Genomic DNA, 17,905 nt, shown 5'->3' with positions numbered 1-17,905 from the left:
AAAGACCATGAATTGAAGCAATATATTCCAAAGGTGGCCCCACCTGGTCCATGGCTACCTCAATTCAATCAAGTTTATTTTAAGAGTGCTTTACACAATAGATATTGTCTTGAAGCAGGTTTACAGAATGTAAGAATTATAGAACAAAAATGTAAATATAAGTGAATTATGTGTGCCTGTCTGTGGCAAGGTAAAACTATCTTAGATGGTATGAGGAGAAACCCTACTTAAAAGGGGAACTTGTCCATCTGGGTGACACCAAGGGTGATTACAAATCATTAAAACATTACAAACACCGGAGAGTGAGAAATATCATGAGCACCGGAGTGTGTGATTATGAGTAATGTCTTCTACAGTCTGTTGGAGTTTCTGAGCAATAAATTAGCTATTCATCTGAGATCATTATGAATTCAACACTAACTCCTCCATTCCACAGCCTTTAAATGTCCAACCATGGAGAAACTGCATATGTAGTATTTTTGTTTTTTGGACTATTGATTTAGAGGTTGTTTTTCCTCTTAATCAAAGTCTGAAATCTTAATGAAGTGGGATTGAAGTGGCGCTGGTACATCTCTAGATACTTCGGGATCCCCAAGGATCAGGATCTTCTCTTTGAAAGTTAAGTCTAGTTTTTTAAGGGAGAGCAGGACTAGTACTGAGCAGGAGGTCTAAATGACAGAGATGGTATAGATGCTGATTTACCCACTTAATTTATAGTTTACAGAACCCAGCCATTAGGAAAGCACAAGCCAGTGCACTCTTAGTGCTGGTCCCAAGTCCAGATAAATGGGGAGGGTTGCGTTAGTAAAGGGCATCCAGTGTAAAACATGTGCCAAATCAAATATGCGGATCACGAATCAGAATTTCATATTGGATCGGTCAAGGCCCGGGTTACCAAAGACCACCACAGGTATCGTTAGCCAACAATGTACCGTTGGAAATTGGGCTACTGTTGGCCAAAGGAGGAGAAGGAGAGGAGGGTCCTACAGAGACAGCAGGAAAAGGAGAAGTGGAGGAGAGTGGAGGTTCGGGTTGGCACTTTAAATGTTGGTACTATGACTGGTAAAGGGAGAGAGGGAGCTGATATGATGGAGAGGGAAAAAGGTAGATATGTTGTGTGTTTAGGAGACCAAGTGGAAAGAGAGTAAGACCAGGAACATTGGAGGTGGCTTTAAACTGTTCTATCATGGTGTGAATGGAAAAAGAAATGGTGTAGGGGTGATACTGAAGGAAGAGTACAGTAAGAGTGTAGTGGAAGTGAAAAAAGTTTCTGATAAGGTGATGAACATGAAGCTGAAGTTGAAGGGGTGATGATAAATGTCATCAGTGCCTATGCTCCACAAGTGGGTTTTCTGGAGTGAGTTAAATGAAGTGGTAGAAGGTGTACCTAAGAATGAATGATTGGTGATTGGGGCAGACTTTAATGGGCATGTAGGTAAAAGGAACAAATGTGAAGAGGGGGTGATGGGTAGGTATGGCTTTGAGGAGAGGAATGTGGAAAGGCAGATGGTGGTAGATTTTGCTAAAAGGATTTCAAGAAGAAGGAGGATCATAGGTGACGTATAAGAGTGGAGGAAGGTGCACACAGGTGGACTATGTTCTATGTAGGAGATGCAACCTGAACGAGATTGGAGACTGTGAGGTGTTGGCAGTGTACAGTGTAGCTAGAAAGTTGAAAAGTATAAACAGTTCATGAAAAAGTTTAACAACCGTTTAGAAAGGTTTTGGTGACCCTTCCTTACGATGCCCAGCTTTTCTTGAAAAGACCGTCTTTTAAAAGTCCTTGTAAGTGCAACCAAATCACTTTCTCCTCTGTCAGGCATTGTGGAATGAAAACAGCTATTAAGTCCAGATAAATATACCTAAGCTTGTGCAGTTTGCTACAGATGCGGAATGAGAATTCTGACTAGCGCCCTCTCTGCCCGTCCAATCAAAGGATGTGAAAGTGTTTGGATACCTTTTAAAGGGCCCCTGCAGGAAGCCTTGCTGGCCCTAAAAGCCTGCAACTGAGTAAATACATTCAAACAATAACCAGAGAAACAACAAAGACTACCAAGAACATGGTGCACTGGTTACTGCTACACTGCTTCAAGCACTGGTTTAAATAAAGACCAAAGAACCCAAATGATTGAATGGACTGCAAATGGATCTAATTAAGCAAAGTTTTAAATGACTCGCCATTGGTAAATTTTTCGTCTTCTTCCCTTTTATGTGTGTTATAATTTCAAGTTAGTTAATTAGTTCATTCGTTCAGAATTAATAATTTACTATGGAAATGTTGACAGCATAATGACCTTTAAAAGTCTCATTTGTTGTGCTAGGCCTGGTGAGATGACACTGGTGTGGCGGGAAGAAATGGAAACAAAAGCGGAAGAAATAGAAGATTGTTAATGTATTTTAACAATAGGTCCCCCGTGTATTCATTAGCATGAGCGGTTTGAATTATTTTACAGCCATTTGTAATTAGTATCTGTGAGAGTTATTGCCATAATCATCGTCAAGTTCTCCTCTGGATTCCTTTGGTTAACAATTAAACTTTGCTGTTCTTATAGTTGGTGTGGGGAAACGGACATTCGTAAAGCTTGCACTTGTAAAACTAATAAAAACTGTAGGGTTCCTTTAGGAGGGGTTTGATCATTTCATAGTTATGAGGTTTTGTTCCAAGTTCAAAGCAGCCCTTAATAAGGCTATTGCAGCAGGCATGGGTTAGTCTGGAGATGGCGGGTCTTAGACTTCGGAACCAGCGGATGTCAAAATGACTTATTATTGTTCACTAATTTTCTTGGCACATTTCGAATGCATAATATATCGCCGAACAAACCTCTTGTTTGCGCTTAATGGTGCGTCTGAGTATAGCTGGACTTTGGATAGGTAATTGTGGTATTTTCGACTTATTCTGTACAGTCTTTGTTGTGCGTAAAGATGTCTAATGACGTGGCCATTCGTTTGCAGCATTCCCACATCTTTAGCGAACGAATCGTGGCCCTGACCTGGGAACAATGCAGGTGTGGTGAACATACCCCCTCGACAAGATCCTACTACTCCTGGCATTTTTTCGGGAGGGAAGGAAACTAAATACCCCGGAGGAAAATACAGTTACAAAATCCATGGTTCCACACTGGGTCGCGAACTCTTCCGTCCCAACAGACAGCGAGTCGCCTTTTAACTCCTACCCCAATCTGGTCAGTTTAATTACCCTCTCTTTAATAAAGCTACCAAGATTCTAACTTTTCATTATTCATTTACATGCCTGCCAACACCCAAACCATCTCCCCACCTGAATGCAAACTTTTCAGCATAGACGATGTCTAGCAGGTACCGGGGGTTTTAAAACTCGCCAGTAACGGAAGAGTTAAAGCTGGTGAGCAGGAATGAGGATGGACTCCGTCACCCATGGGCCTCAGTCCTTCTCATCACACTTCATCATTCTTGGAGCTGGGGCCATTTTCTCTCCCCGCTCCTGCCGCTGCTTTTATTTCCTCCTCTTTTAGTGCCCATCTAATGGCTTATTTATTACATCCATACTTTATAAGGAGGATCCTGTGTGGCCTAATTAAGGGCCACACTTCTTTGGAATTCTATGATAATTATGGGCCTTCATTGTTTTAATATAAGTCCTCGCCAGGCTGGAACTCTTGTTCACTCTCTGCATTCCCAGAGGGTATTTTTTTTATAGGACCGATGAAGCCAGGGCAGAATGATGGTGGTTGTTTATATGACTGCTCTGAAAGTTGAGTCTCCTCCAGTCTCTTGTTTCAAAAGTCCTTCAGCGGGCTGCATACAGGTGGAGAAACTTGGCTGCAATAATGATCGGCTTTAAGGCCGTGCATTCCCTCCGAAAGATTGTGATCTGTTCAGGACTCGTTTTCATTTGGTGCAATTTATTCGATTTTTTTTGTCCTATTCCTACTTGTGCTAGGGATCAGGAGGCTCGGGAAGAGCTTCGGGTGCATGATTTAGTTTTTATTTTTCAAATCTTTTGTGTATTTTAAAATTAATGCTACAATTAGATTGCTTCAGAGTCAAAAGAGACAGCCCGGCTCGAGAGAACATTGCTAACCAGAGAACAACCGGCTTAAGTGCAAACGGCGCGTTTGCTTGCATTTCTTAACAGGAGCGCTTTCGAGTTTAGCTGCTATATAAACATTTCTCATCAAGCAGGAATGCTCCCAAAGGAAAGGTCGCACTGCTGAATAAGTTCTGGTTGGGATTTCTTGGAGACAAAACTGTACCCTGTATTTGTTGTTATGGAAAAAAAATTAAATAAATATATATATACAAACATACACAGTATACACACACAAACACATCATGATATTTAGTATTTCTTTATATCGTTTTGGGTTGTTTTCCAGATTTCCTGGCTTGGAAATAAATGATACCAGGGACGAAAAATACGTGAAGTAATTGACGGTTTTTATCGTAGCTCGTTTCCGCTCACAACACAGGAACGGCGTGTAAATGCTCTAAAAATAATTGCTGGCCGTCCTCTAGAGGCGGTCTGGAGTGCTTAAGTGACATTTCTCATATTTCTACAACGTGGTAAACGGTCTCAATCCAATCACTCGTGCATAAACATGAAAGCGTACACCGGTGCACACGTCACTCCTGCACACGTTCACATGCTGACACATACACAGGTCATTGAATACACAAAAATCTATCTATCAGTATCAGTATACACACACACACACACACACACACACACACACACACACACACAATGTTTTTAAAGCGGGAACTTGTGCATATGAGTGGACTTTTGCCCACGATCAAATAAGCAATGTATTTCAGATAAATGACTTGACTTGCTGTAAGGCTAGCTCATAGCCGAAACGATTTATGAATATTTACATGAATATGAACTGCATATAAATATGAAATCCTCTCAGAAATCCTCTCATCTTAGCTACATGACTTAAATTAGCAGCAAATATGATGAACTTTTATAAGCATTAGAGGATTTTTACTTTAGGTTAGCAAAATTTCTAGCATTACCATTGAGAAATTAAGTATAAACCTGAATAAGATCATTAAAACCTGTGAATATTTACATTTATTTTAAATCTCAATAATTTAAATATTTCTGTTTGGTTCTATTATATATTACCACAAAAGGCATTGTTAAGCTTTTAAGAAATCCTCTGAGGTAATAGTATGACCTTCCCATTCTAAACAGAAATCCAGTCATGCTAGCTCAGGTTAGCTGGCTAGCAACACTATATTAGCCTGACTGTATGTAAGTATTGGGGCGCCTGATTTTTCCAGCTATATGTGGTTCTTTTCCAAAATTGCTACCACAATGTTGGAGACACACAATTGTATAGGACGTCTTTGGATGCGGTAGTGGCAAATTTTCCCTTCACCTGAACTAGGAGACCGAAATCTGCTCCAGCATATCAATGCTCAAAGCCAGCTCCAAGAAGATATGCTTTCCATGGGCTGGAGTGGAAGATATCCTGCTATAAAGCTCCAACCATTTTGAACATCTTTGGGATGTAGTTGAACACTTACTGCTCCAGGCCTCCTCACCACACCTACATCAGTACCTTACTAACATCCTTGCAGCTAAATGAGCACAAGTCCACAAAGTCTAGTGGAACATCTTCCCAGAAAAGTGGAATGCGATGTTTAAAAAGCACATACCAATCTTATGGTCAGGTGTCCACAAATTCCATACTGTGTAGTGCATCATATGTAGCCATTATCTATTTTCCAGGCTAGGTTCTGAGGCTTCTTAACTGTCACTTATCACCTGATGCTAGCTCAAGTACGTCTGATGTGTATATATCAAAGTCTAGAGACACCATCTTCACGACCTGCTCTTCGACTTATCCTTAACTTGTCTTTGGGTGCCATGGACGCTCATTGTGTCTCCCACCGTGCTGTAAATCTGCCAGAGAACATGGATGTCTCTTCCTCTGCCAGGGCTCGGGCCAAATCCCTGACTTGGCTGCAGTTGCTCTCTTTTGGCAGGTGGCTGAAGCGCGCGTCTGCTCGCTCCATCAGAGGTATTAGGTACTTCTTAACGTCCTTCTCTCATCTCTTTTCCCCTCCATTTCCTCCAGCTCATTAGGTGATCCTGATTCCATTCGTTTAAGGAGAAGAGTTTGGGGAGGCGCCGCATGAACATGCCGGGTGTCTCGCATTGATTTATTAGTTCGGATCCGAACACAGGAGATCCTCGTCAGGTCTTTGCAAATTCTCCAGGCAAAACTCTCCGTTCTGTTGTTTGAGCCACAAAACTTTCCCAAAGCGGCTTGCGCTTCGTCCGGCGCGACTTTGCTCCGCTAGCAAAAGCGCAACAGACCTTGAAAAGTTCCAAGCATGAGCAGCTTGGGAGAACTTTTTGCAAATTAGCCAGATGTGTTAGTAGGACAGTCCCTGGTCGGATGATTTAAAAGCTGTTTGTTTGGACGTGACCGCTGTTATCCAAGCCGCCTTTTCCCCCATTCTCTTTTATTCTTCTCGAGCGGCGTAGCTTATCTGCAAACCGACAAAACTCTATTGAGTTTTTTTTTTTTTTTTTTATAAAAAAATACAAAATTTATAATAAAAAACACACCACCTAGGGGAGAAATTTTCACAAACAATCATCATCATCATCATCTAATAAAAATAAAATAAAAAGAAAATTTGTAAAAATCACAATAAAAAAAATAGTAAAAACTGAATTTATTAACAAATAAATTCAATTAATAATTAAATAAAAACAGCGTGAGCTTATTTTAATTAGTTCACTCATTTTTCTATATGAACTATCACTGTGGGTTCTATGTTTTTAGTTGAATTCAGTTATTTCTAGACATAGTAAATATTCTTTTTGATTATTTAAAAATACAAATTCAATACTATAATGATAAATTACATTCTTTTTTTTATTATTATTTTATATATATTATTTTATTATTATTTTATATTTTGTTTAGCATTTTAAAAAGTAAAAAAAATGAAACTGATTAAAGAAAAATTGACATTATTGGGTTGGTCTCTTTCATTCTTTCTCTTCGTCTATTGCCTGTTCTGCTTTATCACTTCCAGGTTCAAGTCGCTCCTTCAGGCCTCTAGCGGTTCTCATTACAAACCCTTTTTTCCCATCGCTTGCTCGCTTGATTTGACGAAGTCAAGATCTCACATTTGGCGTAATATTACAAGGGAAACATTGAGCGGAACGAGTCGCCCCGAACGACTGCAAATAAAACTCCGTTTCGAAGCCCTGGCCTGAAAGCTGATCTCAGCGTCCCGTGCCACATTTGGTTTTCATTATTTCGCTTGAAAAATTTAACAATAGCACCCAGGGATTAAGTCATGGGGCAGAGAGCAGCCAAGCCAAACATCCTGTCTCCCCCAGAAAACATGAAGACTGATGAAAAAAAGGAAACAGGTGGAAGAAGCTCTCATTGGAGTGTTTTTTTTTTTTTGTTTTACTCGAGCTGGGGTTGCTCTCCATCACAAGGCGTTGCACATCATGCTCATCTTTGGCCTGAGAACTAAAAGGAGCATTTCTGAGCAAAGCCAAAGGAGAATCTGTGATTTTGGTTTCTTTTACAAAGGAAATGATAATATTTCTTTTCTCTGATGAAAAAGATTGTAGTGTTGAGGCGGGAATGCTAAAAGATGGAAAGATTATGAAGGAGTGCAGGGTGTGACCTTATTTTTCCTATTTAGAAATAGCATTTATTTAATTTTTAATCATTAGTTACTGCTTGGCTTAACAACCTCACTTAGATAATATAAGATAAATATAATAATTATATATACATTTTATTATTATAATTCTGCCTTTTTTTTTTTACTTTGTTTATACAATTATTATTCAATTATTTATTTTACATAAATTATTTAAACATTTAGATTTTATGAAAAATTATTTGGGCATTATTATTATTATTATTATTATTATTATTATTATTATTATTATTATTAATGATGTTTCTTTTACAGACATATTTTTTCCTTTTTCCTTTTTATCGATTAATACTTTATAATTACTTTTTCTTTCTTTAATAATAAATTCATTTATATTAATATATGTTTTCATTTTGTACAACTATATTATAAAATTCTTCATTTTCCATAAATAGACATGAAAAAGACATGAATGAATATTCAATGGAATTGGCTGCAAAGTACAAACACGTCACTTCATTTGGAAACACATTATCTAAAATGGTGTCGTTTATACTTACGTCATTCATTCTTATTTTGCTCCCCCCTGTAATCGTCATGATGTTGTGACAGCTGCTGCGGTTTTTCACCTGAGCTGTGAAGTCATGCTGAATGCAGCGTTTTTTTTTTCCTCTCATATGATTCAGTAACACCTGTCATCGCTGCTGCTATCAGGTCTCATCAGCCCCGATGAGCTAGTCAACATCACACACACACACACACACACACGATGCAGGAGTGTTGACACTCGAAACCCCCAGTGTCCATGGTGGCCATTTTGCAAACTTCAACATTTCTATCTTTCCATATTCACCACCCAAAATGGACACAATACTTGGTGACCTTCAGCCAAATACTGTATCTCCTGCAATGTCGCTCAAAAGACCGGAACGATTAGTTTATTACTCTTTTTCCTGAGCAACTTTTCATCTTTTATTCATCTATCCTTCTTCTTCTTCATCATCTTTTTCTCTATTTCTTTTTGTTCTTTTTTCATTCTTTTCTTCCTGGGCAGTTCATCATTAAGGGCCTTGCTAAGGGGCCCAATGGAGGGTTTCAGCTTGCAACAGTGCTGAGTTTGACCTCACAACCTTTTGCACAGTCCATCTCCATCACGGTTAAAGGATTCCTTGCACCACTTGGTTGCTTTTTTTCCCCTCGCTTCCAGCTCGTGTGAAAAATTTCCCTCAAAGCCTAAAGAAAAAAATCGGGTTTTCCCCCACTTAAAGCACATTTCCTGCGGCTTGTTCTCAGCCTCTTACACACTCCTACTCTCCTGTTTGTGTTTTTAGCTAAATCACCCATCAACCTTGGACACCATTGAGCCCTTTCACAAGCGGCTCCATGCCTCAGACTCTTCCTGGTTCCTTATAAAATGTTAACTGTGGAAAAAAACTGTTGCCGAATCTGAATTCAGTGAGCAGCAGAGCCATTAACGGACGTCTTTTTACACACGACTTGTTTCCCGCTTCCTCCACGGCTCGCTAGCGAGCTACAAAACTCTTGGCGCCGTTAGACAGAAGCTGAAGCGTGGGAAAAGCCCTAACACACCGAGGCCCACGTTCCTCATGGTGCTTTCTGCTAGTCGAAGGCTTGCTCAATAGATCCTAAACGTTTTTTCCGATATAATGTCAATGTGTGGAGGTTTGGAGGTTTAGAAATCTGATGCCAATTTTATTGATGCAGTCATAGCTAGACTTATAAACTCCACAGTAATCCTTAACTATTATATAACAATTAAGATAGCAAATAATACACATTTCTCTTTTTCCCCTTTCACCCCATTCTTTCTTCTCTTGCTTCCACGAGGTAACAGTGTCCCCAATTTCTTTCCGGACCTAACTAATCCATCCTAGCACCCTATTTTTGTACCAGAATCAGGTTTCTTGGACAAGTCTGTTTGACACACCCAAGAAATTTGTTTCAAGCTGTTGGTAAAGACCTGGAGAGTGGGCAGGGAAGCACCAATGTTTTTTTCCTGCATCAACAGCTCCTGTGGCAGACCGTACTTTCTTAATTGGCATAGAAAGTACATTCTCTGCTGGGCCTTTTTGAGATTTTGTTGGACTCCCATTTCAAATCTTGGGAAATGGTAGTTTCTATAAACTTGAAGGTCTCCACAGAGACACTGAGCTGATGGATATTGTAAGGGGGAGTAGTGTTGAGGGGTGTTTCCTTAAGATCATCTCCACAGTTTTGAAAGTGTTTAGCTCTAGGTTGTTCTGACTGCACAATAGCACCAGCCGCTTAACCTCCTGCTGATATGCTGACACGTTGCCGTCTTGGATGAGTCCACATTTCAGAAGTTTTAAATTTGGGTCACTGGAGAATAGCAGTGGGGAGAAGACACATCCCTGAGGAGTGCCAGTGATGACTGTCCGAATACTTAAGTTTAGCTCCAACCAGCTTCACTTTTTGTTTTTCCTGACTGTCAGGAGCTGGTGATCCACTGACAGATGGCAGGGGAAACAGTGAGCTTTAGTAGTTTAGAGTGGAGATTTTCCAGAATTATTTTATTAAAACAGTTCAGGCATATTTCCCCAAGCAGTCAAGGTGTTGCAGAATGTAGTGCAGTCCCATGTTGACTGAGTCATCCACTGATCTGTTCGCTCTGTAGGCAAACTTTGCTGCATCCAACAGCTGTTACATTCTTTAGGTGGGCCAAGTGCTCTAGTGAGCTGCTCAAAGGTCTTCATGACGACAGATGTCAAAGCAACAGGCCTGTCGTCATTCTGTCCTGGGATGGAGGGTTTCTTGGTGACCTGGATGAATTTGGCGAGTTTAAAGCAGAAGGGGACTTCACACAGCTCAAGTGATCTGTTCAAGTAGTCTAGGATGGATGAGAGGTGTGAAGATATTGTTCTCAATCCTGCAGTAGAAGGTGTTGCGGTCATCAGCCAAGTCTTTGATTGCTTCAGTGGGGATGGGTGGAGTTTGTGATGTATTGCAGGCCTTTAAACACTGATGCAGGATTGTTAGTCGAAAACCAGCTTCTTTTGCTGATTCTGATCTCCTTTGTCAGTAGGTTTCTGGCCTGCTTAAACAGTGCTTTGTCCTCCCCACTGTAGGCATCTTCTTTGGCCTGTCAAAGTTGTTTAAGTTTGGCTGTGAACCATGGCTTTTTGTTAATGAATGTGCAGAAGGTTTTGGTTGGCACACACACGTCTTCACAAAAACTGATGTAAGTATGGAGTTCTCTTCACTTAAATGGCTCTACATTCACAACTTTAAGACCAATGAGGTTACTATGGAGGGTTAAATTCACATTTGGACTGTCATTCAGGTGGATTGTTTGGATTACAATGGATTAGAGATGCATTTGCCATGAACAGTTTGGTGTCACCCGTATCTGAATTACGTTCCCTTGTTTCTCTCAGGGTTTCTTTCTCATACCATCTCAAAGTTTTTCCCAGCCCCTGTCTCTACTGGCTCGCTCATCATGGATAAAAACAAAGGGCCTGATTATTGATAACATTTACATTCACAATCTATTTAATTCTGTAAAATCCTTTGTGACAAAATCTATTGTCAAACACAATATAGAAATAACATTTGAATTGAATCTCAACCCAAATGTTTAAGTTCTAAACATGTAACTAAAATACTGAAATAAAGCTAAGCTACATCTATCTTCCTACTATGACTGCAATAAAGTTATATATATATATATATATATATATATATATATATATATATATATATATATATATATATATATATATATCAGTTCTTTTATTAAAAAAAGATCCCAGATATCAACTACTGTACTTATCACAAAAGATCAATTGTCATTAAATGTATATTCATTTGGTTTTTTTTATTATGCACAATATACAAAACACAACAAATGTGTTACAACAACAAAGGAAAACCACGTTCAAGACCTTCTACATTACACTTTTTTTTTTTCTTTTTTTTTTTTAAGTAGTGGGATGAAGCAACTTATATACGTCACTAAAAAGCATTCACCTTCAGCAAACAAAACTTGTTTAAAAAATAAAACTTATTTTAATTCCGTTGTTTACTTGTGGTTAGCTAAACCGATAAAGCTATAACATTTATAAACCTGGAATTAAAGTTAGACAAATCAAGATGGGTTATTAGAATTTACCAGCTGCCTAGCTAAAAATTTTATTTGAAAACCTGAGGTAAAGCCAAATAATTCTAGCTAGGTCATTTGGCAGTGTTAGCTAGCCAAATACAGACTTTTAAAATTGGCTTTCTGGACTGAGGCACCATTAAAACACCTTAATTGCCATTTTTAGCACGATTTCACGTTTGTTTTGTAGAGGTTTGTTCTAGTCTTGTGCTATGTTGTTTCAGGTAACACCATGGATCTAGAGGGGCATTGTTCCATTTCACTGGGTACTAAATGAAAATTAACTGCACTTGACTTGATGTGACTTAGAAGTCGCTCTAGCTAAGAAGCTAAATTTTGCTAGCACGCTAAATTATCTTAAATAAATAACTGCCGGTATAGGAGTGACTCAACGCATAAAGAACAAAACTAAACTTCCAACAGAGTCTTAAATAACAAGACTAATCAAGTTGAAATTAAACACAGGTGTGTGTAAGTGGAATAATGAAAGACTAATGGAGGCTGCTAGGAATGGGAAGTCCAAGGTGGCTATTTTGTGAGATTTCCAGGCATCCTGGGAAATTGAGTTCATCGCTGTGGCATGACAGTATCTCATGTTGTGTTTTCTTTCTTCCTCTTTTTGTGAGTCAGAAAAAGGAAAGAAAGTGCCTGTTCATCTTCTCATTCTCATATTTTCCACAGCTTTTTAATATTATTATTTTATATTTGTTGAAATGATCAGATCAGCTGTTATGATAAGATGCACTCTTTTGGAAAGATGTTCCACTTGATTTTATGGAGATTTGTGTGAGATTTCATTCAGCCACAAGGGTGTTAGTAAAGAGACCTTACTAATGTAAGTGAGGTGAGGAGCTCTAAAGCAGATCTTAATGAAGCTGGATTTGTGCACAGAGGCATCATCATGCTGGAACACGTTTAGGTCTCTAGTTCAAGTGAAGGGAAAATTTCATACTACTGCATCCAAAGGCATCTAGTGTATCTTTGTGAAAACATTTTGGGGAAGAATCACATCCGGCTGGAAAAGTTAGGTGTTTAAATACTTTTAGGCCATATAGTGTAGATCTTATTTAGATTTTTTATCTTTCCAACAAAATGCCTTCTTAGGAAATGCAACTTTCTAGATTATACACCAAACATAAATTAATTAAAATAATTTCTTATCAATAAAATAATTTTTTATTAATAAATCCCTGGTGGTCTAGTGGTTAGGATTCCGCGCTCTCACCGCCGCGGCCCGGGTTTGATTCCCGGTCAGGGAACCAACACCAGCCATTAGGGTTGCACAAGCCAGTGTCCCAAAGGTCCTGGATAAATGGGAAGGGTTGGGTTAGGAAGAGCATCCAGCGTAAAAACATGTGCCAAATCGAACATGCGGATCATTAATACGGATGATCCGCTGTGGCGACCCCTAATGGGAGAAGCTAAGAGAAAGTTTTTCATTTCTTATCATTAAAAAAATAATTAAATAACAAATTGGTATATTCAAGTCACTTTAATCGAACAACAAAAAAGGAGATAAAATTGTCAAAATGATTGTCAAAAAAATATGTCCTATTTTTTCCCCTCAATGTTTCTTACAGTTCTTAAATTTTTTTATTTTTTTTAATTGCATATGTTGGTTACATAGTAAAGAATTAACAAAGCAGTCTGTGGTAGTTTTAAGATTTTGTGTGTGTGTGTGTGTGTGTGTGTGTGTGTGTGTGTGTGTGTGTGTGTGTGTGTGTGTGTGTGTGTGTTTGTGTGCGTGCGCGCGCCTCCAAAAATCACAACAGCAGTAAATTTAAACTATAAAGCCTTGACTAGCACTTTGATGCTGTTTGATATCAGACGAAGTATCAGATGTACAGGAAGCCTGTGTGTTATCTGCTGAGTGTGTGGGAGTGTATCAGCTCCTTACATATCTCCCATCCCACACACACACTCACCACACACACACACACACACACACACACACACACACACACACACAAGCACGGGCCAAAGTACACTCCAGACACCAAACACACAGTTCATATCAGCTCTCCTCAAACCTCAAACAGAGGTTCTATATGGTGGATGTTCAGCCTGGATACATTCATTAGGTAACACAATTTTATATTATTTTGTATGAATATATTATTATAATCCAGTTACCAGCGTGACACTAAAACAGGTAGTAATAATGACTACTTTTTACTTAATCACACGTCAGAGCCCAACCTTTTTTCTTTAAATTGAGTGAAAAAATGCATTCAGAACTTCAACTTTTACCAGAGTCTTTTAAAAACATAAGTATCTGTACTTCTGCTGGAATGAAGGATGTGTGCACTTTTGGCATCTCTGCTGCTGCTACACATTTCATACAGTATATTTCAATAACATTAGAAATTCATTGATTTTACAACATCTATATTTGACAGATACCTTAATTCGAAATGTATTATATTTTCGATTTATTTATTTCTATAGCACATTTAAATACAACTTTGTTGCCCAAAGTGCTTCACTAAATTTACAAAAATTAAAAGCCGGACTAAAAAAAATGGGTCTTCAACTGAGATCTAAAAAACCGCTATGGATGAAGCCTGCCGAATGTAAAGGGGGAGAGTGTTCCACAGTTTAGGACCTACTACCGAAAAACCGTGATAACCTTTTGATTTCTTATTGAGGAACAGCCAACATTAAAATTTATTGGTTTTAATGACCTACCCGATGTGTGAGACTGCACATACAATTTGGAGAAAAATTGTGTATCACTTTAAAAACCAATAACAAAATTGTAAAATCAATTTTATACTTGACTGGGTAACTGCATGTTTGAAACAAGATGGAACACAACTCTCAGATAGGGAACTATTCACAATAGTTAGTAGACTCTGGCTGGCTTTTAAAAACCATGTTGGTGCGGAATCCAGTGGCGTAGAAGATGATTTTATGTGCTTAACTTATTCCGCTAGAACCGGAAAGGAGACATGATCAAAACGACAATCTCTTGTCGAATTTTGTCAACCTTTTTCACAAAGAAGTTCAAGAAATCCTCACATGTGAGGGAACTAGAATCTGAAAAATGCTCTCACTTTTTTTTATCAATTAAGTTTTATTTTTATCAATTCAGTTTTATCAATGAAATCTGAAAAGATTTTGTTCTTGATGCTTTAACTGATAGGTGCTAAGATCAGTGCTAATCTTTTAGCATAACCTCAATCTGCATTCAGCTTTCCTACAAACCTGTCTAAGAGCACGTTCCAACACTAAACCACGGCTGAGTCTGAGGTTTAGACCTTTTAAGTCTGAGTGAAGCAAAATCGTTTATGAAGTCCAAACATATGGAATTAAAACAGCAGTCAGTTCCTCTGTATTTAAAGACGATCCAGAAACCAAAATGAAACAGGCCTTGGGCTTGCTGCATGTGCCTCAGCAAAACACTTTCACACACCAAAACATTTGATTTGACTTTAATCTTTACTTTAATTGTACTGTGAGCAACTGCAATTATTGATTATTATTGATTTACTGTGGGATCAATAAAGTATTGATTTCGATTTGTGTGTGGTTTATATTGGTTTCCTGTTGGATCCGAATGAAAAAAAGTGTTTCTTTTTTTTTTCAAGCCAAATGTAATCTTTATTAGTCTGTTTCTGTACAAAAACCACGGTATCACAGAAAAAAAAAAGAAAGAAAGAAAGAAAGAAAGAAAGAAAGAAAGAAAGAAAGAAAGAAAGAAAGAAAGAAAGAAAGAAAGAAAGAAAGAAAGAAAGGGAAAAAAACATGCATTTATGTACAGCACATTTACGTGTGAGAAGAGACGAAAGAGTTCTCCTCGGGTTCTAAAGACATTAATTAAACATTGTGCTTTTGATATACTTTCAATATATTTCAATATTTCACAAAGATCAGAAAGCAGTTTACCTTCTACCTTTCCCCCTTTTTTTCAACATCAGGGAAATAAAAAAGGAAAAAAAAAAAAAGAGTCAAACCCAGCGTTCTTCAACCTAAAAAACACCATAAAAACGCAACACGATGACAGACGGATAGACAGGTAAGTGTGTATGTTTGTGTTTGTGTGTGTATGTGTGTTTATGTGTTAGACAATGAACAGATTTTTTTCACACGTACAGAACATAACAGTGATGACTTCATTTCATCGTTGTGAAGAAAAAAAAAAGGAAGATATATCTTATAGTCACTCATCAACTCATAACCCTAATCTGGTATAGGAATTTACATCTAAATTCACCTGTACATATATTTCATTACATCTGCACCGTTTAGCATTCGGGTGTCAAATTGGCTCAGAGACAACGATCACGACAATCGTACCGATAAAACAGGAGCTTCGAATTTATATCCGGTAGTCGATCTCAATGGGTGACGTCGTAGAATCGATTCCATGCTAGCTAGCAGGAGGAAATCAAGCTAGCGTGCTAACTTTTATACCTGATGTATATTCTGTATTATCTGGATAATTTAGAGATGTATTAAAGGATGGATGTTACCTAGCAAAATACACTATAGTGACAAAAGTTTGTCGACACCTGATGTTCAAGATTTGCTGTCAGAATAAGCTTCTTCTGGGAAGATGTTTCACTAGATTTTGTAGAGATTTGTGTGAGATCTCATTAAGCCACAAGGGTGGTAGTAAAGTCAGGTGCTGATGTAGGTGAGGAAGCCTGGGGCACAGTCAGCATTGATATTTATTTATGTTCAGTAAGGTTGAGGTCTACAGTAACAGTTTTGGGAAAGAACCACACATGTTTGGAGAAGTCCGGTGTCCCAGTACTATTGGCCAAAATAGATACATGTCCTTACAGTCAATGAAAGATTGACACTCTGGGCAGCCACTTTGATTCGATGCCACTCGCTAAACTCAAACTCAAGAAGGACCACCTCAAGTTTGCAAGTAAAATTTTAGTTGTGAGTTGTGGTCATCATCGTTGATTTTTCCTAGTCGGAGAATTACGGTGAATAAAAATATGGCTTATTTTATTTGTTTAGCATTAGTTCAAGCAGAAGGCTTGAAAAGAAAAACATCTATAGACTGTTGCCAAGCTGTCAGGTGGCCATATTCAACAAGTTGGTTTGTATACTCTAGATGCCAATTCCGGCTTTTATGACTTTTCTTGGTAGGAGACATTAATTTAGCACTCATGGAACGAGTCTCCAGTGTGAGTGCGCATAAACAGACAAGAGGTCAAGATTTTCTGTAGGATCTCTAAAGAATCCAAAAAAAATGTTTGTGGCTTGGATCGTTTTCCTATAACTTAAAACACCACCATCGCGTTTTATTCTATAGACTCTATAAACACCTATCGATATTCTAGAATCTTTTGTTATTCAGATGGTCCAGGTTAGAGGTTTTGATGAATGTCAACACAGAACATCCCTAGCTCCTTCCTCATCCATGTCAAATTCACCTCTCTACAGTTTTCGTGTCGAGAAGCTGCTTCCAAACAGTCTCTACGTGGTTTCTACAATGGAGTCACCGTTGTTCTTTTTCCGCTCCATCTGCTGAACAAACCACGAGAAACCTCAGTCATGGTGTTGCAAAACTACATGGTGAGTATTTTTTATAATAGAAGTGAAGCAGTAAAAGCCTGACCAGAATTCGTCAAAGACTGAACACCTTTGGGATGAATGTGAACGCTGACTGCACTCCAGGCCTCCTCACCTCACCTACATCACTCCCTGACTTTATTCACACAGTTCTTCACAAGAACACTCCAAAATCCATTGGAACATCTTTCCAGATAAGTGAAGCTTATGGAACTTTTGTCAAAATAGTGTATGTACCCAAGGAGTGTTGATCTTATCTCTACTTAAGAAGAAAATAAATAAAAAAACATTAACTTGAAGGAACTTTTTAACTACACAATTTCTCCCAGTTCCGCTCTGTAGTTAAAGGTGATTTACATTAAATCTACTTTGCATAAGTAACCAGTGCAGGTGATAAATGAAAACAAAAAACGTTCCACATTGAAATTCTAATAGAAATTTGTGAACATTTTTGAAATTGAAATCTAATGAATTTAGATTAGATCATCATAGTGGAAAAAATTCTAAAATCTATTGTTAGCAGGGTTTTTTTGCTTGGTTGGTTGGTTGGTTAAGTTTTTTACACATAAATAAAAAAAAAATTAAACATTGAATTTTTTTTGAAAT

This window comes from Silurus aristotelis, assembly GCF_946808225.1.
Source record: "Silurus aristotelis genome assembly, chromosome: 17".
Classification (NCBI taxonomy): domain Eukaryota; kingdom Metazoa; phylum Chordata; class Actinopteri; order Siluriformes; family Siluridae; genus Silurus; species Silurus aristotelis.
The sequence above is the reverse complement of the archived record's forward strand: the minus strand, read 5'-3'. Positions refer to the sequence as shown.